This window comes from Phyllobates terribilis, unplaced genomic scaffold (genome assembly GCF_046119375.1).
Source record: "Phyllobates terribilis strain yellow unplaced genomic scaffold, ASM4611937v1 Scaffold_3__8_contigs__length_932513732, whole genome shotgun sequence".
NCBI classification, from domain to species: Eukaryota; Metazoa; Chordata; class Amphibia; order Anura; family Dendrobatidae; genus Phyllobates; species Phyllobates terribilis.
This window is the reverse complement of record NW_027362763.1, coordinates 148,339,382-148,365,215: the sequence shown is the minus strand read 5'-3', so window position 1 is coordinate 148,365,215 and position 25,834 is coordinate 148,339,382. Positions and strand designations below refer to the sequence as shown.

The 25,834-nt window shown below is 46.3% G+C and overlaps 1 long non-coding RNA gene across 1 annotated transcript in view; it reads left to right on the top strand.

Moving 5' to 3' along the window:
- LOC141257987 (uncharacterized) overlaps positions 1–25,834 on the top strand; it is a 121,088-nt gene that overhangs the window by 71,384 nt on the left and 23,870 nt on the right. Inside the window, exon 2 of the long non-coding RNA XR_012318159.1 lies at positions 12,206–12,357. This is a non-coding gene — a long non-coding RNA (uncharacterized lncRNA). The remainder of the gene's footprint in view (positions 1–12,205; positions 12,358–25,834) is intronic.

Genomic DNA, 25,834 nt, shown 5'->3' with positions numbered 1-25,834 from the left:
TAATGCTTATAATTTCAAAAATGACCATTTTTTTGGTCTTTATTAAAATGAAAAGGTTGATCGAAAAGTTTGGGGGATCTAAGAGTGTGGCAACCCAGTAGTCATGATTACTTCGAATTCTGACAATATGAGGGTCATGCTGCAGGTAGTGCAGCAAGAAGGCACTTATGTGTCTTGCGCATCTCGGAGCCCCAAAATTATTTTCCGGGCTAGATGCAGCTAAAAATTATTTTTAATTTTAAATCTGGTGAAGCTTATTATAGATGGCCTAATAGGATCAGTGCTGCACACTGCTACAAAGCCCAAATTATTTTCCAGTCAAGATACAGATAAACATGATTAGTAATTTGAAAGCTTAAAACGGTTGGTAGGGTGATTTTAACCAATCATCAAGCTTTTACTCTCCCCAGGATGACACAGGGGTAGAAAAGTCGTTTCGGATCCATGATTTGTTCATCTTTATGAACGTGAGTCTGTCTACATTATCAGTGGAGAGCCGCGTGCGCTTATCTGTCAGCACACCACCAGCAGCGCTGAACACACGTTCAGACAGAACGCTGGCTGCGGGGCATGACAAGATCTCCAAGGCGTAAGTGGCTAGCTCCGGCCATTTATCCAGATTGGAAGCCCAAAAAGAGCAAGGGTCCAGTGACACAGTCGTGGCTTCAATGTTTACTTGGAGATACTCCTGTACCATCGTCTCTAGGCGTTGACTATGTGTCAGACTTCTTGTCTCCTGTGGCCTTGCAAAGGATGGGCTAAAAAAGTGGTGAAATGATTCCGCAAAATTGATGTTACCAGCAGATACTGTGGTTCTGTTACGGTTTGAGTGCTGAACACTTGACGGTCCCACGGTTGGCAAGTTGGAACTGTGAGATTCACTACGTGCACCACTGGTATTTTGTGGAAAAGCACATGTAAGATTCTGCAACAGTCTCTGCTGATACTCCTGCATGCGTGCATCCCTTTCTATGGCAGGAATAATTTCTGCAAATTTACTTTTGTACCGGGGATCTAACAGTGTGGCAACCCAGTAGTCAGGATTATTTCTAATTCTCACAATTCGAGGGTCATGTTGCAGGTAGTGCAGCAAGAAGGCACTCATGTGTGTTGCGCATCCAGGAGCACCAAGTCCCTGTTGTGTTGGTGGCGAGGTAACAATCATGCTTCCTTCCTCTGTCCTCTCCCCCCAACCTCGCACAACAGAAATGTGATCAAGGTCTCCCTCATCTGATGAGTCTTCCATCAGTTCGTCCTCCACTTCTTCCTGGGCTCCTGCACCTTCCTCACTAGTTTGGCTGCTACCATGCGCCCTGGTAAAATCATCTCCCCCACCCTCACATGCCTGCCGCCCTGGTGCTGCCGACCGTCTGGACCTTGCAGATGTTAGCCCTTCCGCATACAACTCCTCCTCCTCTACTTCCTCCACCTCCTCTTGTGCCACCACCTGACTCCGAATTCTGTTTAACATGTGCTCCAGCATGTAAATCACCGGAATAGTCATGCTGATAATGGCATCGTCAGCACGAAACATCTTCGTCGCCATTTCAAAACTGTGCAGAAGGGTGCATAGGTCCCTGATCTGAGACCACTCCTCCAGCGTGATTTGCCCCACCTCTGAATCTCGTTGGCCCAGGCTATACGTCAGAACGTATTGCACCAGGGCTTGTCGGTGCTGCCACAGTCGCTGCAACATGTGCAGAGTTGAATTCCACCGGGTAGGCACATCGCATTTTAGCCGGTGAAGTGGCAGGCCCAACGACTTCTGTAGAGATGTAAGTCGCTGAGCTGCGGGATGCGAACGGCGGAAGTGAGCACACAGCGACCGTGCCCTCTGCAGAAGGCCATCTAGTCTGGGATAGTGGGCTAAAAATTGCTGGACAACCAGGTTCAACACGTGAGCCATACAAGGCACGTGTGTGACATTGCCCCGGCGAAGGGCCGCACCCAGGTTTGCAGCATTGTCGCACACGGCCTTCCCTGGTTTCAGGTCCAGTGGAGACAACCATTCATGAAATTGGTTCTCCAGAGCTGACCACAACTCCTCAGCTGTGTGACTCACATTTCCCAGACATTTCAATGTAAAAACCGCCTGATGACGTTGAGCCCTACTGCCAGCATAGTAAGGAGGTGTGCAGGATCCCTTCTGCGCAGTTAGAAAGCTTGTGGCATGACCAGACAGGCTTTGGGTGCAGGTGGAAGACCGAGAGGAGGTTGAGGAGGCAGAAGCAGTGGAGGAAAAATGACATAAAGAGGATTGACGCACAACTCGTGGGGACGGCAAGACTTGGACAGCAGCCCCTTGTCCTGCTGTCACCATAGTTACCCAGTGCCCAGTCAGCGACATGTAACGCCCCTGTCCATGCCTACTCGTCCAAGTGTCTGTGGTGAAATGCACCCTGTCACACACAGAGTTTCTCAAAGAAGCGGTGATGTTGTGTGCGACATGCTGGTGGAGCGCAGGCACACCTTTCTTTGAGAAGTAGTGCCGACTGGGCATCTGGTACTGGGGCACTGCGACGGACATAAGGTCTCGAAAATCCTCTGTGTCCACCAGGCGGAAAGGCAGCATTTCTGTAGCCAAGAGCTTGCAGATGGTGAAATTCAACCTCTTAGCTTTCTCATGGCTAGGAGGAAATGGTCTTTTACTTGTCCACATCTGAGGGACCGAGGGCTGGCTATTGTGCTTAGACGGGGTTGATAAGGGTGTCCCCGGCAAACTGCCGGTCTGTGAGGAAGATGCAGGCGGACATGTTAGGTTGCCTTGATCCAAAGGTGGTGCTATCGATGTCGGACAGCGCTCAAGACCAGCTGGTGTTACCACCTCCAAAGAAAATGATGACCTGCCAATCACGCTGGCTGTTGCGGGTAAAGAGGTGGCAGGTCTGCGCCCCAAAACAGGTGTGACTGCTGTCCCCCCAGTCACAGAGGATGAAGAGGCCGCGGATGCACAAGATATGGCAGACGGTGGTTGGCCCGGCCGGCTAGACCGCATTGTAGCACACTGAGCTTCCCACTGCAACTTATGCTTCATGTCCATGTGCCGGTTCATGCATGAAGTACTCAAACTATGTATTTTTTGGCCTCTACTTAGCTTTTGCTGACAAATGTTACAGATAACACGAGTTGGGTCATCTTTATCGATCTGAAAAAATGCCCAGGCTATGCAAGGCTTAGCACCCATGCGACCTGAAGAGCCACCAAGACTTGTGGTGAGAGGCAGAGTTGTGTTTGAGGATGCAGTTGTTGACGTGCTTCCAGTACTACGTCTCTGTCCAGGAAGGCGCAACCTGACCTCGTCGTCACTAGCATCTTCCTCCACCTCCTCTGCTGACCTCATCTCTTGGCTGACTGTGGGTTGACAGTAAGTGTTGGATCTCCGACCTCATCATCATCACCCTGTGCGTTATCACACCCGTCGTCCTCAGAGCCAACCTGTTCCTGCCCTGACAAAAAACTAAAGTTGTCGCTCCAATCAGGTATTTGAGTCTTATCATCGTCTTCCTCATTGTCTCCACCAACAGGAGTTACAGTTTGGGAATGAGGGTCTACATTATGGTCAGAACCTTCTGCGTCTGGTCCTGGATCCGACTCATAAAGATTCTGGGCATCAGTGCAGATCATTTCCTCGTCTGGATTCACAGAAGCGCTGGAGTCGACCTCTGATTCCCAGGCTATAGTATGAGTAAACAGCTCTGCAGACTCAACCATCTGTTCTACCTCATACTCAGACGGGCAGCTGGAGATTTGGGAGCTTTGAGGAAGCAAGTGCGATTTGGGTGACACCTTTGAGGACTGGAGTATTTGTGATGTTGAAGTTGATGTGGAGGAGAGCCCACTTAAAGGAGCACTTGATATCCGTTGAAGCACCTGCTGTTTTTGTGCCTCATCTGGAATTTGTAGCGATTGGCGTGGCCGTAAGAAAGGGATCTTATCACATTGTCCGCTAAAAGAAGTAGACATTTTAGTTTGGCTGGAAGATGGTCTTTCTTCTGCACCTACCCCACGGACACAACCTTTTTTCCCCTTCCCAACACGCCTATTCCCCTTTCCACCAGCAGCAGGCCTTTTTCCACTCATTTTGGTGGTTAACTAATTCACAACTCTGGAGTTGTTTGCACAAAAAAACAATGGATGGTAACCGAGCAGAGCTGAGTGGCCAAACTGTGGTATTAGGCCAAAACTATTGGCTGGGTTAGATGCAGAAAAAAATTATTTTTAATTTGCAACCTGATGGAGGTCAGTATAGATGGACTAATAGACCAAGTCCCACACACTGCTAGAAGCCCAAATATTTTTTCAGAGCTAGATGCAGAAAAAAATTATTTTTAATTTGCAACCTGATGGAGGTCAGTATAGATGGACTAATAGACCAAGTCCCACACACCGCTAGAAGCCCAAATATTTTTTCAGAGCTAGATGCAGAAAAAAATTATATTCAATTTGCAACCTGCTGGACGTCAGTATAGAAGGACTAATAGAACAAGTCCCACACACTGCTAGAAGCCTAAATATTTTTTTCAGAGCTAAATGAAGAAAAAAATTATTTTTAATTTGCAACCTGATGGAGGTCAGTATAGATGGACTAATAGACCAAGTCCCACACACTGCTAGAAGCCCAAATATTTTTTCAGAGCTAGATGCAGAAAAAAATTATTTTTAATTTGCAACCTGATGGAGGTCAGTATAGATGGACTAATAGACCAAGTCCCACACACCGCTAGAAGCCCAAATATTTTTTCAGAGCTAGATGCAGAAAATTTTTTTATTCAATTTGCAACCTGATGGAGGTCAGTATAGATGGACTAATAGACCAAGTCCCACACACTGCTAGAAGCCCAAATATTTTTTCAGAGCTAGATGCAGAAAAAAAATATTTTTAATTTGCAACCTGATGGAGGTCAGTATAGATGGACTAATAGACCAAGTCCCACACACTGCTAGAAGCCCAAATATTTTTTCAGAGCTAGATGCAGAAAAAAATTATTTTTAATTTGCAACCTGATGGAGGTCAGTATAGATGGACTAATAGAACAAGTCCCACACGCTGCTAGAAGCCCAAATATTTTTTCAGAGATAAATGAAGAAAAAAATTATTTTTAATTTGCAACCTGATGGAGGTCAGTATAGATGGACTAATAGACCAAGTCCCACACACCGCTAGAAGCCCAAATATTTTTTCAGAGCTAGATGCAGAAAAAAATTATATTCAATTTGCAACCTGCTGGAGGTCAGTATAGAAGGACTAATAGAACAAGTCCCACACACTGCTAGAAGCCCAAATATTTTTTCAGAGCTAAATGAAGAAAAAAATTATTTTTAATTTGCAACCTGATGGAGGTCAGTATAGATGGACTAATAGACCAAGTCCCACACACTGCTAGAAGCCCAAATATTTTTTCAGAGCTAGATGCAGAAAAAAATTATATTCAGTTTGCAACCTGATGGAGGTCAGTATAGATGAACTAATAGAATGATGCTATGCCCAAAAGATTTTACTTCACTAGGTGCAGTAAAAAAATTGGTATTCTATACACAGGTGGTATATCTTGCAACACAGATAGGCTACTCCACTGACTAACACACTCTGCAATAGGCCAAAAAGGATTAGCTTTGCTAGATTCAGCCAAATGCTGTGAAAAAAACTTGCACAGCACTGGCACAGACCTGCCTGGCAAAAACTGATAGGAACTGATGTAACCTAGTCCTGAAAAGGACTCCAATTACAATTAGTCTTTACTCCCACAATCTATCTATTTAAGAGCACAGACCTGCCTGATAAAAGTCGTAGGAAATGCTGTAACCTAGTCCTTAAAAGGACTGCAATCACAACTATTCCCTACTCCCAAGCTATCTGTATATTTGTGCGAAAATTGGCTTGAAATTAACAAGGTATAGCGCACACAGCAACAGCGGTGCCGTCTAACACGCAGCTGCAGCAGTGAGAAAATGGTGGCGACGGGGAAAATGGCTTGGTCTTATAGGGCAAGGACATGTGACATACACTGCCAATCACACATGCCCTTGCTTGTGTGAAAAAAAGCACTTCGCTCCGTGTGTGCGCTGCTGATAGGCTGACAGATTGCACCTCCCCACTGCAAATGCGGGAAAGAGAAAAAAAAATGGAGATCTTCATTGTTCCTGCAGAGATCCATCCCCTGCCCCTCCCCCCGCCCCGCTGTACACTCAAACTGCGTATTAACATTAATTTTCATCATTACTGAGAAAAAATCCAGTTATGATTTTGGTGCACGAACAGTTATCGAACATAACCTCGAACAGCCGAATTTTTCTCAAATTGTTCGTGTTCGCCGACCGGCTCGAACACCGCCCAAAACAGCTCGAATTTGAGATTGGCGAACAGTTCGAGTAGAACAACGCTCATCTCTACCTCTGTCTTGTGGGATGTGCTTATATAGTGCTGCGCAGACCGCCTCATCTACTAGTATGGGCATCATCAATAGGCTGTAAGCCAGACACTGCGCATCACATGTATCTGTGTGACTGGCGCCCTATGCATGCTCCATCGGTGTGCATGTATACTACACAGCCACCCCCTCCATGAATTATTAGGTTTCTGAGTGGCTGTTTGCATCAGTATTTTGCACCTGTGCTGCCCCGCCTTTATCATGGAGGTCTGCTGAATCCTGCTAGCGCATTGGCAATGTAGCGCCCCAAGGGTTCAGTCGCTACAGAGGTATTGCATCTCAACCAGATGTGTGATATCTCACTTCCAGGTAAGGATGGAGTGTGGATCAGGACCCTGACACCTGCATGCATTACACCACATTTCCGGGGGGCAGGGCGACCGATATGCTCCAAGTGGAGCACGACAGTCCCTGTCCCTGGCTGGAGTGGGGGGGGGGGAACACCGAGGAAGGGGAACCCTGTAGTGCATAGGAGGGAGAGGGCAGTTCCTGGGTGCACCGAGTAGGAGGTATAAAAGGTGGGCACCATCTTAGTTCAGTGGAGTTCAGTCAGAGAGAAGACGGAGCAGAGGCTCAGACCGAGCTCTGCTCCGCAGGCAGGCCTGGGAGAGCGTTCGGAGCCTGGAGGAAGGAGAAGGAAGGAAGAGGAGCAGAGGAGGCTCCAGGAACAAGGAACGAAAAGACCCCAGGGGTGTGGACCGGCGAGTCGCCACCGCACGCCCGTATCTACCTGCGTAGGGGGGTCAGGTCAAGGGGGGAGACCGGTCCCCGAAACTAGTGGAGGCGGGGAACTACCCTCAGCTAGAAACCGGAGGCTGTGACATTTTATGTGGCGCAGCCCCTCGCTACACCCGCTAGGAAGGCACCACATAGGGTCAGGGAAACAGCACCAACGTTTACCCGAGAAGGCCCGAGGCAGCCGGACAGAAATGAGGTGACTAGTGGGGTATAACAGTCCAGAGATAGGACACTCAAAGGGGGTCCTGTGAAACGCTCCAAAGTTATCTGGGAGTAGGCCGAGCCCCTCACCTGGTGAGCACAGTGCGACGCAGGACGTTATGACCAGCTGGAGTAACGTGGATAAAGAACTGTGAGTAAATACCCTGGACTGCATTATAGGACTCTGTGTCGTTACTGCTGCTCCCGCGCACCATCACCCCGAACATCCGCACTCGCTGCCCTGAGGCTATACTCCTCCCGTGGGGAGTTATACTACCCTCTGCTGCACCCACAACACCAGCCTCAGCGGTCTGTCCTGCAGCGGCGGTTCACTCTGACCGCAATCCACGGATGGCGTAGTCGGACATTTAATCACAAAACCCTATAAATAGACCGCCATTTGGGTTGACCACCCTGAGCCACGGGACCGGGTCCCCGCCACGCAAGGACTACAACCCCCAGCATCCACAAAAGGTCCGGTTCCGGGTATCCCCACACACACACGGCCCAGGGGGCGCGTCAACTTTTGACGTAGTCGGCAGGATTTCGTGCCCGCAACCACCGGGTACTACGTGCCTGAAAAGAGACTGTTTTACTGTATTGAATGTGGCGCCCGCCCCAGCAGAATGGACGCCATTATGTGCGCACCAAAAGACAACAAGAAGCCACCTCCCATCATGGGCCAGGTCCCAGAATGGCGCCAAAGAAGGAGCCCACCCTCAACAGCCATGAGTGCGGCTGTAGAGATGTCCATCATCGTGGGGGGGCTGCCCCTGATAGTGATTGTCAGCAGGTTGCCCCGGGACCACCCCCAACAGGGGCGGAAGGAGAAGGAAACCGAGGGGCAGGGTGTGGTTTGGATCAGTCTCGGCAGACCACTCCCGGAGATGGCGGGCAGCACCGACTCCAGCACCCTGACGGACTGCGCTGGAGGATCTGAACCAGTGGATGGTCCAGGCGCAGCGAGAGGCCGTAGCGGAATGGAGAGAGGAGATGGCCCGGCGGGTCGCGACCCGGCAGCAAGTGACGCCGCCAGCACCGGACAGCGAGCCAGCCCCTGAGGACGAGGAGCGGAGGCCAGAAGCCGAGAACAGCGAAGCCCTGGAAGCAGGTAAGGGGGACACCCCTGCCACCAGCCCTGATGCTACAGACCTGCCTCTGGACCCCGTCGCGGAGCTAGACATCCCGGGTGTCGCTGTGCCTCAACCCGCTCCCACCGCCGGCACCTAGGCCCCAAGCTGCGAGCACAGCCGCCGGACCACGCCCCAGGCCGTGCCCCCTGCCCCCGGGTGCAACTGGGAGCGGCTCACCCCAAGCCTGGTCGCAAGGCCAGAAATCCCCAGGCGCTTTCCACCCACGAGCGCCCCCGCTCCCAAAACTACCACCCCTGGGCACGGACTTATACGCCCAGCTTACCGATCCTGAGGGAGAGCCGGTCCCCGTGCTGCACGGATGGGTCCACCCCAGCCAACGGAGGGATCCTTCCTCGGAGGCCCTAGCCCCACTTCCTCCGCTCCCTCCAGCTTCCCAGCCAACCACCGTCTCCCAGCGCCCGGATGAGGAGGTCCAGGTTGAGTGGGACCAGACCGGGGAAGACCTGATGGGGTTCTTGCAGGAGACGCGGGCGGCTGAGGCCCGCCGGCAAGAATTCTGTCGCCAGGAGGTGGCGCAGCTGGAGAAGGAGGAGGAGGCGCGGCTCCGGAAGAGGGAGCAGCTGCAAGCCCGGAGAGCGGAGAAGAAGATGCAGACCCGCCGAAACCCCCAAGCTGCACGCGGTCCCAAAATTACCGGGACCGTGGTTAAATTCCATCAGGAGAAGGGGTGGGGGTTCATCCGGGACCCCACCACAGACACTGACGTGTTTGTTACCCGGAGGGACGTGGAGAGCCACCTGCCCGAGGGTCACCGGGGACGGGATCTGTTTCCGGGGGACTTGGTGTCTTACACCCGACATCGAGGCCTGCGGGGGTGGTACGCCCTCAATGTACAGCGGGTAGAGGAACGGCACTACCCTGAACCCTACTACCCAGAGGACCCGGACGGATCTGAAGAGTACGGCGAGGAGGAGGAGCGTCCACAAGGGGGACGTCGCTACTAATGAGTGACAGCCTGACTGTACATAGTTACCCGTCAGGGTAAGAAAAAAAAAAAAAAAGGGTTCGATAAAAGTTCATCCCGGCTGGGGACTGTTACCTGTTGTTTTGCTAAAAGTTACCCGGAAACGGGTCAGTAATATCCGGCTGAGGACTGGGAGCAGCCAACCCTCTGTGAACTATCCGGCTGAGGACTGGGAGCACCCAATCCATGTAAATAGTTGCACTTCCTAAAGTGCCCTATATTGGTTTTATAAACGTTGAAACAACAGACCTCAGAACAAAAGTTCGTTTGGCATGGCGGAAGACGTGGCCCAACGGCTGAATCACCTATGCCCTGCAGCCACGCCCAGGGCCTACGTTTAGGGTTTACGAACGGGTCCCTCATGTTCAAAAGTTTTGCCAAGTTTGCACCTTAAGAAAAATGGACACCTTGTCGCAGAAAGAACTGTGACCTGTTGAAAAGAGACATCACCGTTGATATCCTGCTGATGATGTTTTATATGTTTTCTACTAAAAAGAATGTTTTATATGTTGGTGAAAAGAGAAAATGTTTCCCATAAAGGGAAGTTGTGTGCAGTTGGCAGTTTTATGGCGTGAAAAGTTAAAAAAAAAAAAAAAATTTGCATGTCCTAATTTGCATTGTCTTTTGCTCTGTTCCAGCTCGCGGACGTGCTGTGATTTACCAGGGGGGAATGTAGCGCCCCGAGGGTTCGGTCGGTGCAGAGGTATTGCATCTCAACCGGATGTGCGATATCTCACTTCCAGGTAAGGATGGAGTGTGGATCAGGACCCTGACACCTGCATGCATTACACCACATTTTCGGGGGGAAGGGCGACCGATATGCTCCAAGTGGAGCACGACAGTCCCTGTCCCTGGCTGGAGTGGGGGGGTGGGAACACCGAGGAAGGGGACCCTGTAGTGCATAGGAGGGAGAGGGCAGTTCCTGGGTGCACCGAGTAGGAGGTATAAAAGGTGGGCACCATCTTAGTTCAGTGGAGTTCAGTCAGAGAGAAGACAGGGAGCAGAGGCTCAGACCGAGCTCTGCTCCGCAGGCAGGCCTGGGAGAGCGTCCGGAGCCTGGAGGAAGGAGAAGGAAGGAAGAGGAGTAGAGGAGGCTCCAGGAACAAGGAACGAATGGACCCCAGGGGTGTGGACCAGCGAGTCGCCACCGCACGCCCGAATCTACCTGCGTAGGGGGGGTCAGGCCAAGGGGGGAGACTGGTCCTCGAAACTAGTGGAGGCGGGGAACTACCCTCAGCTAGAAACCGGAGGCTGTGACATTTTATGTGGCGCAGCCCCTCGCTACACCCACTAGGAAGGCACCACATAGGGTCAGGGAAACGGCACCAACATTTACCTGAGAAGGCCCGAGGCAGCCGGACAGAAACGAGGTCACTAGTGGGGTATGACAGGCCAGAGAAAGGACACTCAAAGGGGGTCCTGTGAAACTCTCCAAAGTTATCTGGGAGTAGGCCGAGCCCCTCACCTGGTGAGCACAGTGCGACGCGGGACATTATGACCAGCTGGAGTAACATGGATGAAGAACTGAGAGTAAATACCCTGGACTGCATTATAGGACTCTGTGTCGTTACTGCTGCTCCCGCCCACCATCACCCCGAACATCCGCACTCGCTGCCCTGAGGCTAGACTTCTCCCGTGGGGAGTTATACTACCCTCTGCTGTACCCACAACACCAGCCTCAGCGGTCTGTCCTGCAGCGGTGGTTCACTCTGACCGCAATCCACGGGTGGCATAGTCGGACATTTAATCACAAAACCCTATAAATAGACCACCATTTGGGTTGACCACCCTGAGCCACGGGACCGGGTCCCCGCCACGCAAGGACTACAACCCCCAGCATCCACAAAAGTTCCGGTTCCGGTTATACCCACACACACATGGCCCAGGGGGCGCGTCAGTAATCTGACCTGGTGTTTTCTGTGATGTTTTTTGAATTTTTTTCCCTTTCTATGAGCCATTTTGAGTAAAACGTGCAGTTAAAAAATGCGGCAAAAACGCGAGTAATTTAAGCAAGTAATTTCTTCCTGACAAGAGATGAAGAAATAGTGCAGAAATTTCTGCTGCAAATACTTACGTGTGCACATCCCCTGCTATTCTAGTGCTAAACTTCTGTTGATAAAACATTATATTTTTCAAAACTATATTAAGCAGCTGAGTAAGTGACACCACTGGAATCAGCATATCTGTCTCTACATTATGCTGCACTCAGATTGGGTAGGGAAAATCTGGTGACAGATTTATTACTATGTATCTGTATGTAACTGCACCATCTTTGATATCGGTGCTGTATCTTGGGTCAAGGTCCTGCACTAAAACTGACCAGCTTACAGGTTCAATTTAAAGCTACAGCTAATGGACTCCAAAGCTAAATACAGTACTTTACTGTGGATCTTCAGAACCATAATATGCAACTGAAGGGTTCCGCTCCTATGTTTTACTATTCAGGCTCTGTGTATGACACCATATCATCCAAAGACATTTCATCTCAAAGACTTGTCACCACATTACCCATTTCAGATTAATGAAATAACAATCAAATCAAAATTATTTTTTTTTTATGAAATTGTCTTTCTAATTCTATATTGTATTTTTCTTCATATAATATTAATAAAGTAGAGCGGGTGCACTTGGCAAAAAAATTTAGTTTGCTGGATACTCATTACTTGTGTTAATTATTCCCATACACATTAAATTCCAGAAGTCACCATATGTCTTTACAGAATACAGGAGATCTTTGTTTTGCCAAGAATCATCAATGTACCCTCCCTAGTGACTATCCATGTTCCAAAGTCGTAATTATGATGAAAAGCTTCAGTCTCCATGCTGGAAGTTAAATAGATGACCGTAGGGTGTGATGCCCCACTGCTTACAGGTGCACTTTTTTTTTTCTTTTACTAAAATATGTTTTCTGAGGCTTAGAAATTTCTTTTGTCCATTGAAGCAGCAGCAGTAGATCAGCAACGCTAGAGAATCTCACAGCAAGACATTAAGTAATCAAACATAAAAAATGCATGGAATATTTATATTAAGATATTTGAATTTCATACATTTTCCAAGCAATCATCTAATTTGGAGCTATGTTTATACTTATTCATTGTATTTTGCACATCAACGTATTTGTATCTTAGGCATAAAATACACAATTTGAATTCCAGATGTATGGGATTTTCCAGGTTTCTAAGATTCTTCTGCCTCATATGAGAAGACCTGAATTCTAAATGGCACCTGATAATTGAGAAGCCATCATACAAGCTTCACATTGATTAACAAATGGTAGTCCAAAATATAAAGCTTGAAAGAGAAACACTTCAAAATTCTAGATATTTCAACACCGCCATAGAATAAATAAAACACATGACAAAAGAAGTGAACACAAAAAGTCTAGCAGTATACAAATCGTTATTGAATAGATAACGTGATACATAAAGGTTAAAAAGGTGCATCACAAAAGAGGGTACGCAGAAAAAGCCAGTTGATTATGACTATAGTGCAGTGGGTTAGGAACTATACAATAGACAAGACAATGTCAGCCACACAATAGATGACTATTACTTACCCGTGTTCCAGCTTAATCACTCATAAGTCTGCATATTATAGTGAAGTTGTGGCTGATTGAAAACAATGAACATTGGTAAGAGATATTACCTTAAAATTTATAACAGCCAACAGTCCCAGTTAGTTAGTAAGTTAGTGTAGGGAGTACAGTTGGGGGAGGGAGGTTGAACTTGATGGACCTAGGTCTTTATTCAACCTACGTTACTATGTTACATACAGGCTTTGCATCCCTATACACTGATGCGCGTTTCGCTTTGCTTCTTCTGGGGGCGTGTGTTTTACATTGAGCCCAAGAGTAGTGTTGAGCCACCCCCGTAGTGTTCGAGTTCGGTTCGGCTCGTCGAACACCCGTATGTTCGCCGAACTGTTCGTCGAACTGTTCATCGAACACCATTGAACACCGTTAAAACCAATGGCAGGCAAACAAAAACACATAGAAACAAATAGAAAACACATAGAAAACACTTCAAAGGTGTCCAAAAGCTGACAAACTGCTCAGAAGACACAACTAACACATGGAAAAGTGACAAGTACATATAGTCATGTGAAAAGAAAAGAGGTGGAGGAGTAAAAGGAGGGGGAGACACAGATATAGGCATGTCATGCCCTTCTAAAACCAAAAAAGTGCGAAGCCGACACGGCCAGTCCGTTCCTGCCCGTGCGACCTCCGTGTCGCCGGGTTTGTGCCAGAGCCGCGGTGGACCCTGACGGCCAGCCCCACTCTCCCAATACTGGTGCCTGTCTATTGGTGGGTCGAGCGAGCCCCCCTGCGGTGGAGGCAGGTCTAATCTTTTTAACTTAAATTGTCTCTCTAATTTGAATGAGTACACTTTAAATCCTTTTACAAGTATCTATTGGAGGGCAAGTCTCATGCCAGCAGCCGCGGTAATTCCAGCTCCAGTAGCGTCCACTAAAGCTGCTGCAGTTAAAAAGTTTTTTAAGGATCGAGCTTGGCGGTCCACCGCAAGGCGTACTACCGCCAGTCCCAGCCCCTGTGCCTTGGGGTGCCTCCCCGATGCTCTTCACTGAGTATCCCGGGGGCCCGAACCATTTCCTTTGAAAAAATTAAGTGTCCAAACTACAGGTGGTGTAACTTGCTTAACAGCTGGGATAATCCGCTGACTAGCAGACACTGCTACTAGGCACAAAGTATTTCCTGGGCTAGATGCAGTTAAAAATTTGTAATTAGATACTCTTGTTGGATGCTGAGAAAGAATTCCATAGAGTCTCTTGGCACGCCATATATTATTCTCTTAAAAAGCTTGGGGTAGGGGTCTAGGGGACCATTTTATAGGCAAAATCACGGCCCTCTATCGCAATACGTCACCTAGGCTGAAGATAAATGGTACATTTTCATCATCTTTCATAATCACCAATGGGACAAGGCAGGGATGTCCTCTGTCCCCTCTCTTATACATCCTAGTGATTGAGCACATGCTCTCATCAATTCGCCATAACCCCAGTATTAGGTGGATTGAGGTGGGAGGCACCGAGTACAAGTGCTCTGCATTTGCTGATGATGTCCTAGTATATATCACTCAATCACATATACCCATCCCTGCTGTTATGGCTGAAATAGATCACTTTGTTACATGGTCAAATTTTAAAATCAATGCAGCGAAGTCTGAGGCCCTCGATGTCTCCCTCCCCAAATCCATACAGGATTCCATCCAGTCCAACTTTCCCTTTGCCTGGCCCTCACAGGGTATCAAATACTTAGGAATTCCTATTCATAGAGACCTCTCCCGTCTATGTTATCTTAATTTTGGGACCTTTATTGAACAACTCCATACAGACCACGGTTGGCAAGTTAGAACTGTAAGATTCACTACGTGAACCACTGGTGTTTTGTGGAAAAGCACATGTACACTGTGTTCCAAATTATTATGCAAAAAGTGTTTAGGAGTGATAAGGGAAGAATTTGTTTGCTTGTCAGTTAAACTCATTGATGGTGATGTGTGTCAGGGCTCTTTATTTCACTGTAAGCAATTGCAGACACCTGTGCTAATTAGTTTGGCAGGTGTGTCCAATTAAAGGCAAGACTACTTAAGAAGGCTGTCCCACATTATTAAGCAGCCTACATTTTCTGCCAAAATGGGAAAGAAAAAGGATGTGTCAGCTGCTGAGAAGCAACAAATTGTGGAGTGTTTAGGTCAAGGCATGACTACAATCAACATTGCCAAGAATCTTCATCCTGATCATCGCACAATCAAGAAGTATGTAGCTGATTCATAGTACACACGTGTGCGTGCTGATAAGGGAAAATTGAGGACTCTTTCCTGCAGGCAATTACGTCAGGTTAAAAGAGCAGCGGCAAAAAAGCCTTGTCATAGCAGCAGACAAGTTTTTGAAGCCGCTGGTGCCTCCAACGTCCCCCGAACAACAAGATGCAGAGTCCTTCAGAGGTTTGCATCTGTGCGTAAGCCATCCTGTCGACCTCCTCTGTCCACTGTACACAAGCAGAAAAGGCTACAGTGGGCCAAACAATACATGAAAACTGACTTCAAAACTGTTTTGTTCACCGAAGAGTGCCGTGCAATGCTCGATGGTCCAGATGGATGGAGTGGAGGATGGCTGGTTGATGGACACCCCATGCAAACACGGCTACGGCGCCAACAAGGAGGAGGTGGAGTAATGTTTTGGGCTGGAATCATGGGGAGAGAGATTGTCGGCCCCTTTGGGATCCCTGAAGGGGTAAAGATGAACTCCATAATGTATATGGAGTTTCTCAAACAGCACTTCCTGCCATGGTTCAAGAAGAAGAACCGTGTATTCCGCAGCAAGATCATTTTCATGCATGATAATGCACCGTCTCATGCTGCACATAACACATCTGCATCTCTGGCTGATATGGGCATAAAAGTGGACAAACTTATGGTGTGACCCCCATGCTTCCCTGACCTCAACCCCATTGAGAACCTCTGGAGCATCATCAAAAGGAGTGTCTATGATGGCAGGAAGCAGTTCACATCTAAGCAACAGCTCTGGGAGGGTATGCTGTCCTCATGCAAGACAATTGAAGCAGAAACCATCCAAAACCTGACAAATTCAATGGACGAGAGAGTTCAGATGCTCCTTTCGAACAAGGGGTTCTATGTGCAAATGTAACATCACCTAGAATAAAGTTTTGAGTTGAAAACTGTTTGATTTCAGTTTCTAATAACCTGCTAATGCTTATAATTTCAAAAATGACCTTTATTAAAATGAAAAGGTTGATCGAAGAGTGTGGGGGATCTAAGAGTGTGGCAACCCAGTAGTCAGGATTATTTCGAATTCTGACAATCTGAGGGTCATGTTGCAGGTAGTGCAGCAAGAAGGCACTCATGTGTCTTGCACATCTAGGAGCCCCAAAATTATTTTCCGGCTTGATGCAGCTAAAAATTATTATTAATTTGAAAGCTGGTGGAGCTTAGTATAGATGGCCTAATAGAATCAGTTCTGCAAACTGCTACAAGGCCCAAATTATTTTCCAGCCAAGATACAGATAAACATGATTAGTCATTTTAAATCTGGTGGAGTTTAGTATAGATGGCCTAATTGAATCAGTACTGCACACTGCTACAAGGCCCAAATTATTTTCCATCCAAGATACAGATAAATATGATTAGTAATTTTAAATCTGGTGGAGTTTAGTATAGATGGCCTAATAGAATCAGTACTGCACACTGCTACAAGGCCCAAATTATTTTCCAGCCAAGATACAGATAAACATGTTTAGTAATTTGAAAGCTTAAAACGGTTGGTGAGGTGATTTTAACAAATCATCAAGCTTTTACTCTCCCCAGGATGACACAAGGGTAGAAAAGTCATTTCGGATCCATGATTTGTTCATCTTTATGAACGTGAGTCTGTCTACATTATCAGTGGAGAGCCTCGGGCGCTTATGTGTCAGCACACCACCAGCAGCGCTGAACACAAATTCAGACAGAACATTGGCTGCGGGGCTTGACAAGATCTCCAAGGCGTAAGTGGCGAGCTCCGGCCATTTATCCAGATTGGAAGCCCAAAAAGAGCAAGGGTCCAGTGACACAGTCATGGCTTCAATGTTTACTTGGAGATACTCCTGTACCATCGTCTCTAGGCGTTGACTATGTGTCAGACTTCTTGTCTCCTGTGGCATTGCAAAGGATGGGCTAAAAAAGTGGTGAAATGATTCCGCAAAATTGATGTTACCAGCAGATACTGTGTTTCTGTTACGTTTTGAGTGCTGAACACTTGACAGTCCCACGGTTGGCAAGTTGGAACTGTGAGATTCACTATGTGCACCACTTTTGTTTTGTGGAAAAGCACATGTAAGATTCTGCTACAGTCTCTGCTGATACTCCTGCATGCGTGCATCTCTTTCTATGGCAGGAATAATTTCTGCAAATTTACTTTTGTACCGGGGATCTAACAGTGTGGCAACCCAGTAGTCAGGATTATTTCTAATTCTCACAATTCGAGGGTCATGTTGCAGGTAGTGCAGCAAGAAGGCACTCATGTGTCTTGCGCATCCAGGAGCACCAAGTCCCTGTTGTGTTGGTCGCGAGGTAACAATCATGCTTGCTTCCTCTGCCCTCTCCCCCCAACCTCGCACAACAGAAATGTGATCAAGGTCTCCCTCATCTGATGAGTCTTCCATCAGTTCGTCCTCCACTTCTTCCTGGGCTCCTGCACCTTCCTCAGTAGTTTGGCTGCTGCCATGCGCCCTGGTAAAACCATCTCCCACACCCTCACATGCCTGCCGCCTTGGTGCTGCCGACCGTCTGGACCTTGCAGATGTTAGCCCTTCCGCATACAACTCCTCCTCCTCTACTTCCCCCACCTCCTCTTGTGCCACCACCTGACTCAGAATTCTGTTTAACATGTGCTCCAGCATGTAAATCACCGGAATAGTCATGCTGATAATGGCATCGTTAGCACTAAACATCTTCGTCGCCATTTCAAAACTGTGCAGAAGGGTGCATAGGTCCCTGATCTGAGACCACTCCTCCAGCGTGATTTGTGCCACCTCTGGATCTCGTTGGCCCAGGCTATACGTCACAAAGTATTGCACCAGGGCTTGTCGGTGCTGCCACAATCGCTGCAACATGTGCAGAGTTGAATTCCACCGGGTAGGCACATCGGATTTTAGCCGGTGAAGTGGCATGCCCAACGACTTCTGCAGAGATGTAAGTCACTGAGCTGCGGGATGTGAATGGCGGAAGTGAGCACACAGCGACCGTGCCCTCTGCAGAAGGCCATCTAGTCCGGGATAGTGGGCTAAAAATTGCTGGACAACCAGGTTCAACAAGTGAGCCATACAAGGCATGTGTGTGACATTGCCCCGGCGAAGAGTCGCACCCAGGTTTGCAGCATTGTCGCACACGGCCTTCCCTGGTTTCAGGTCCAGTGGAGACAACCATTCATGAAACTGGTTCTCCAGAACTGACCACAACTCCTCAGCTGTGTGGCTCACATTTCCCAGACATTTCAAAGTAAAAACTGCCTGATGACGTTGAGCCCTGCTGCCAGCATAGTAAGGAGGTGTGCAGGATCCCTTCTGCGCAGTTAGAAAGCTTGTGGCATGACCAGACAGGCTTTGGGTGCAGGTGGAGGACCGAGAGGAGGTTGAGGAGGCAGAAGCAGTGGAGGAACTTCGAGATAAAGAGGATTGACGCACAACTCGTGGGGACGGCAAGACTTGGACAGCAGCCCCTTGTCCTGCTGTCACCATAGTTACCCAGTGCCCAGTCAGCGACATGTAACGCCCCTGTCCATGCCTACTTGTCCAAGCGTCTGTGGTGAAATGCACCCTGTCACACACAGAGTTTCTCAAAGAAGAGGTGATGTTGTGTGCGACATGCTGATGGAGCGCAGGCACACCTTTCTTTGAGAAGTAGTGCCGACTGGGCATCTGGTACAGGGGCACTGCGACGGACATAAGGTCTCGAAAATCCTCTGTGTCCACCAGGCGGAAAGGCAGCATTTCTGTAGCCAAAAGCTTGCAGATGGTGAAATTCAACCTCTTAGCTTTCTCATGGCTCTTTCTCATGGCTCAACCTCTTTACTTGTCCACATCTGAGGGACCAAGGGCTAGCTGTTGTGCTTAGACGGGGCTGAGAGGGGTGTCCCCGGCAAACTGCTGGTCTGTGAGGAAGATGCAGGCGCACATGTTAGGTTGCCTTGATCCAAAGGTGGTGCTATCGATCTCAGACAGCACTGAACACCAGCTGGTGTTTCCACCTCCAAAGAAAATGATGACCTGCCAATCACACTGGCTGTTGCGGGTAAAGAGGTGTCAGGTCTGCGTCCCAAAACAGGTGTGACTGCTGTCCCCTCAGTCACAGAGGATGAAGAGGCCATGGATGCACAAGATGTGGCAGATGGTGGCTGGCCCGGCCGGCTTGGCCGCATTGTAGCACAGTGAGCTTCCCACTGCAACTTATGCTTCCTGTCCATGTGCCGGTTCATGCATGAAGTACTCAAACTATGTATTTGTTGGCCTCTACTTAGCTTTTGCTGACAAATGTTACAGATAACACAAGTTGCTTCATCTTTATCGATCTGAAAAAATGCCCAGGTTATGCAAGGCTTAGCACCCATGCGACCTGAAGAGCCACCATGACTTGTGGTCAGAGGCAGAGTTGTGTTTGAGGATGCAGTTGTTGACGTGCTTCCAGTACTACGTCTCTGTCCAGGAAGGCGCATCCTGACATCGTCGACACTAGCATCCTCCTCCACCTCTTCTGCTGACCTCATCGACTGGCTGACTGTGGGTTGAGAGTAAGTGGGATCTCCAACCTCATCATCATCACCCTGTGTTATCACACCCGTCGTCCTCAGTGCCATCCTCTTCCTGCCCTGACAAAAAACTAAAGTTGTCGCTCCAATCAGGTATTTGAGTCTCATCATCGTCTTCCTCATTGTCTCCACCAACAGGAGTTACAGTTTGGGAACTTGTGTCTACATTATGGTCAGAACCTTCTCCGTCTGGTCCTGGATCCGAATCATAAAGATTCTGGGCATCAGTGCAGATCATTTCCTCGTCTGGATTCACAGAAGCTCTGGAGCCGACCTCTGATTCCCAGGCTATAGTATGAGTAAACAGCTCTGCAGACTCAACCATCTGTTCTACCCCATACTCAGACAGGCAGCTGGAGACTTGGGAGCTGTGAGGAAGCAAGTGCGATTGGGGTGACACCTCTGAGGACTGGAGTATTTGTGATGTTGAAGTTGAGGTGGAGGAGAGCCCACTTAAAGGAGCACTTGATATCCGTTGAAGCACCTGCTGTTTTTGTGCCTCATCTGGAATTTGTAGCGATTGGCGTGGCCGTAAGAAAGGGATCTTATCACATTGTCCGCTAAAAGCAGTAGACATCTTAGTATGGCTGGAAGATGGTCTTTCTTCTGCAGATGTTTCTGTTGCTTTATACCTACCCCACGGACACAACGTTTTTTTCTCTTCCCAACACGCCTATTCCCCTTTCCACCAGCAGCAGGCCTTTTTCCACTCATTTTGGTGGTTAAATAATTGACAACTCTGGAGTTGTTTGCACAAAAAACAATGGATGGGAACCGAGCAGAGCTGAGTGGCAAAACTGTGGTATTAGCCCAAAAGTATTGGCTGGGTTAGATGCAGATAAAAATTATTTTGAATTTGCAACCTGGTGGAGGTTAGTATAGATGGACTAATAGAACAAGTCCCACACACTGCTACAAGCCGAAATATTTTTTCAGAGCTAGATGCAGAAAAAGATTATATTGAATTTGCAACCTGGTGGAGGTTAGTATAGATGGACTAATAGAACAAGTCCCACACACTGCTACAAGCCGTAGCCGAAATATTTTTTCAGAGCTAGATGCAGAAAAAAATTATATTGAATTTGTAACCTGGTGGAGGTTAGTATAGATGGATTAATAGAACAAGTCCCACACACTGCTACAAGCCGAAATATTTTTTCAGAGCTAGATGCAGAAAAAAATTATATTGAATTTGCAACCTGGTGGAGGTTAGTATAGATGGACTAATAGAACAAGTCCCACACACTGCTACAAGCCGAAATATTTTTTCAGAGCTAGATGCAGATAAAAATTATATTGAATTTGCAACCTGGTGGAGGTTAGTATAGATGGACCAATAGAACAAGTCCCACACACTGCTACAAGCCAAAATATTTTTTCAGAGCTAGATGCAGAAAAAAATTATATTGAATTTGCAACCTGGTGGAGGTTAGTATAGATGGACTAATAGAACAAGTCCCACACAATGCTACAAGCCTAAATATTTTTTCAGAGCTAGATGCAGAAAAAAATTATATTGAATTTGCAACCTGGTGGAGGTTAGTATAGATGGACTAATAGAACATTTCCCACACACTGCTACATGCCGAAATATTTTTTCAGAGCTAGATGCCGAAAAAAATTATATTGAATTTGCAACCTGGTGGAGGTTAGTATAGATGGACTAATAGAACCAGTCCCACACACTGCTATAAGCCGAAATATTTTTTCAGAGCTAGATGCAGAAAAAAATTATATTGAATTTGCAACCTGGTGGAGGTTAGTATAGATGGACTAATAGAACAAGTCCCACACACTGCTACAAGCCGAAATATTTTTTCAGAGCTAGATGCAGATAAAAATTATATTGAATTTGCAACCTGGTGGAGGATAGTATAGATGGACTAATAGAATGATGCTATGCCCAAAAGGTTTTACTTCACTAGGTGCAGTAAAAAAATTGGTATTCTTTACACAGGTGGTGTAGCTTGCAACACAGATAGGCTACTCCACTGACTAACACACACTGCGAGAGGCCAAAAAGGATTTGCTTTGCTAGATTTAGCCAAATGCTGTGAAAAAAACTTGCACAGCACTAAATAAGACCTGCCTGGCAAAAAGTGATAGGAACTGATGTAAGCTAGCCCTGAAAAGGACTGCAATTACAATTAGTCTTTTCTCCCAACCTATCTATTTAAGAGCACAGACCTGCCTGATAAAAGTCGTAAGAAATGATGTAACCTAGTCCTTTAAAGGACTGCAATCACAACTATTCCCTACTCCCAAGCTATCTGTAGATTTGTGCGAAAATTGGCTTGAAATTAACAAAGTATAGCACACACAGCAGCAGCGGGCCTCTAACACGCAGCTGCAGCAATGAGAAAATGGTGGCGACGGGGAAAATGGCTGGGCCTTATAGGGCAAGGAAATGTGACATACACTGCCAATGACACATGCCCTTGCTTGTGTGAAAAAAAGCAGTTCGCTCCGTGTGTGCACTGCTGATAGGCTGACAGATTGCACCTCCCCACTGTAAATGCGAGAAAGGGAAAAAAAATGGCGATCTTCATTATTTATGCAGAGATCCATCCCCTGCCCCTTCCCACACCCCGTTGTATTCTCAAACTGTGTATTAACATTAATTTTCAGCATTACTGAGAAAAAATCCAGTTATGATTTTGGTGCATGAACAGTTATCGAACATAACCTCGAACAGCCGAATTTTTTTCAAATTGTTCGTGCTCGCCGAACGGCTCGAGCACCGCCCAAAACAGCTCGAATTTGAGATTGGCGAACAGTTCGAGTCGAACACCGCTCATCTCTACCCAAGAGCTTAAAAGGAGTTTTCAATGTTCAGAATATTGATTGCTTATCTTTAGGTGAAGCCATTAATATTCGATTGACAGGAGTCAAAATCACCCAAGCCAATTTTAGTTGTCTTGGATGTTGCAGTGTTCTATTTTTTTCAATGGAACAACATTGTCATAGCCACTAAAACAGTCATCTATGTAGATGGTGTGCTTGTAAAAACCGACAAAAGCTTCAGTGCTCAGTGAGTGCCAAGGCTCCTTCAAACAGCTGATCGACTGGAATATTAATATCCTATCCTAGAGATACGGCATTAATACCCTGAAAATGGAAAACTTCTTTACACTCTTGGTCCCCACAACTATAACAGGACCCAATAACAAAATTTATAACAGAGGCCCTCAACTTTCATGTATTCATTTATTGTACTGGTTTTGGGGGACATTGCAAACTCTGTACCCCCTAAACATCCCTAGTTTAAATTTTGAAATAAAATTTCAAATATTTTGGAAAATTCTATATATCATGATGCAGAGGTAGTTGTGCATTGTAATTTTATACTATGCTATTGTTTTGGTGATCTGTGCATCCTGCTGGAATATTTAAAAGGTTATTCTCAAAATTTTAAGTTTTCACTTATCTAAAGGATATGTGATAACTTATGGATTGGTAGAGGTTCTCCACATTTGGAACCACCAACAATCCTAAAAATCAGGTCTAAAATGCCAAGTCAAAATATGGTACTTTACTCACTTTTCTCCAGCCACCTCCCTATCTCAATAGGGACATTTTAGAGCCCTTTTCTCAGGATAGTTGTGTGTTTCAGTGGTCAGACACCCAACAATCCTAAAGTCATTGCCTTTCCTTTGGATAACTTTAACTGTTGGGTAGAAACATAGACCACTCTCAATGGTAAATAAAGATGCTCCTAAACCACAGCCTACTAAAAGCTCAAGTTTCCAATAAGTTGTGTCTCAAGTATATTGATGTATCTTTAACCTTAGAAATAGAGGAAGTGGACAGGTGTGGAGCTCACGAGGAGTGGTTTGGTCTATACATCTGTAACCCCGATACACATTTCATCACTATGGCTTCTTCCTGGGGGCAAGATACATCTATATACTTGAGACACAACTTATTGGGCTTTTAGCAGGCTATGCTTTAGGAGCATCTTTATTTACCATAGAGAGTGGTCCATGTTTCAAAAACGCAGTGTATTTTTTTGATACTGTGGATGTATGACAATTAGTACATGCACTGGCACTTTTTTTTAATTTATATATCTTCATATCTATTCCATAGTTTCTGATTTATGTGTTTTTGACCCTCTACTTTTCTGAGGTTCCCTTGTTTTACATGATTTTATTGATGCTGTTAAAACTTTTTTAATGAATTTTGATATGAAATAAACTTTACATTTTATTATATCATAGATCTCTTCTGTATTTGTGACCTCCTATCTCAGATTTTTCTTCTATATATTATTGAAGTGCTATGCTTCATTTTGGGGACATATAGGAATGACTATAGAAAATACAGATCCTTTAACTCACGGTATTGTATTATTTTTTTAAAAAAAATATGCAGTCATTAAATCTGTTCTCAGAAAATTTGGGTGAGAACTAGAATGACTACATTTATAGTATTACAGGTCCCACACTGATTTTTAGTCAAATGACAAATAGTTAATTATATAGATGTCACTTTATAACTAAGCAGATTTTATGATCAGAACATTAGACAGGCTACACCTCTGTGGAGCTGTAATGGCTGTCGTCTAGTATCCGGGCTTTCTTAGATACAGATAAACCTGATAGTTAAATGAGAGTTTACTAAACATTTGTTCCATATTTAATGTCAGCTAAAGTGATGTAGAGAAATGCTCTTAGAGCATGTACTGCATATATGGGATAGATTAGCTATAGATTTTCTGAGCAAACTCCATTTTGATAATCTGCAGCAAATTACTGTGTAATGCAAGTCAAGGGAGTTTGCTAAACCCACGGAGTATGTTGGTTGGGCTTTAAAGCACTGTAAAATATGTTGGTGCTATATAAGCAACAGAAATTATAATTATACACAAAGTTAGCAAGACCTGCCAATAATAGTGGGACCGACAATCTATTTTATGTGAATAGGAGCCTCCCAACTTTCAACTCTCTTCCGACAGATGATGTAGAGGAAACGAAAAATCAAGAATTTTGAGTTAAAGCGCAAACTTCTTTTGTTCTTCTGGCAGATAGGCTGCCACTTCCACCCATGCACACTTGGCCGAACTGAGCATTCACATGTATGAGGGGTTTGGGAGGGATACCCTAATTGTATGTCAAGTGAGGGTTCTTCCAACAGAAATTAAAGGTTTATTGGACTTTTACACTTAAGAAAGAAATAAATGAGTGTACGTTTTAAGGCATTATTTTAGTAATGTTTCAATTTTTTTTTCTTTAGCTAAGGATGGTTTCGAAGAAACATTTTTGAATAATATATTCTAGTTTTTGTGCAGGTGATGTTCCAACTTGATTTGAAACTGACAAATTAAACCACATTTTATATTAGTTTTGTTTTTTTAATCATTTTTTTAAATGCATTTAGATAATTTAGGAACATAGGATTATAATTAGAGATGAGCGGTGTTCGACTCGAACTGTTCGCCAATCTCAAATTCGAACGGTTTTGGGCGGTGTTCGAGCCGTTCGGCGAAAACGAACGATTTGAAAAAAATTCGGCTGTTCGAGGTTATGTTCGATAACTGTTCGTGCACCAAAATCATAACTGGATTTTTTCTCAGTAATGCTAAAAATTAATGTTAATACGCAGTTTGAGTGTACAGCGGGGCAGGGGGAGGGGCAGGGGATGGATCTCTGCAGGAATAATGAAGAACTACATTTTTTTTTCTCTTTCCCGCATTTACAGTGGGGAGGTGCAATCTGTCAGCCTATCAGCAGTGCACACACGGAGCGAACTGCTTTTTTTCACACAAGCAAGGGCATGTGTCATTGGCAGTGTATGTCACATGTCCTTGCCCTATAAGACCCAGCCATTTTCCCCATCGCCACCATTTTCTCACTGCTGCAGCTGCGTGTTAGACGGCACCGCTGTTGCTGTGTGCGCTATACTTTGTTAATTTCAAGCCAATTTTCGCACAAATCACCAGATAGCTTGGGAGTAGGGAACAGTTGTGATTGCAGTCCTTTTAAGGACTAGGTTACATCATTTCCTACGACTTTTATCAGGCAGGTCTGCGC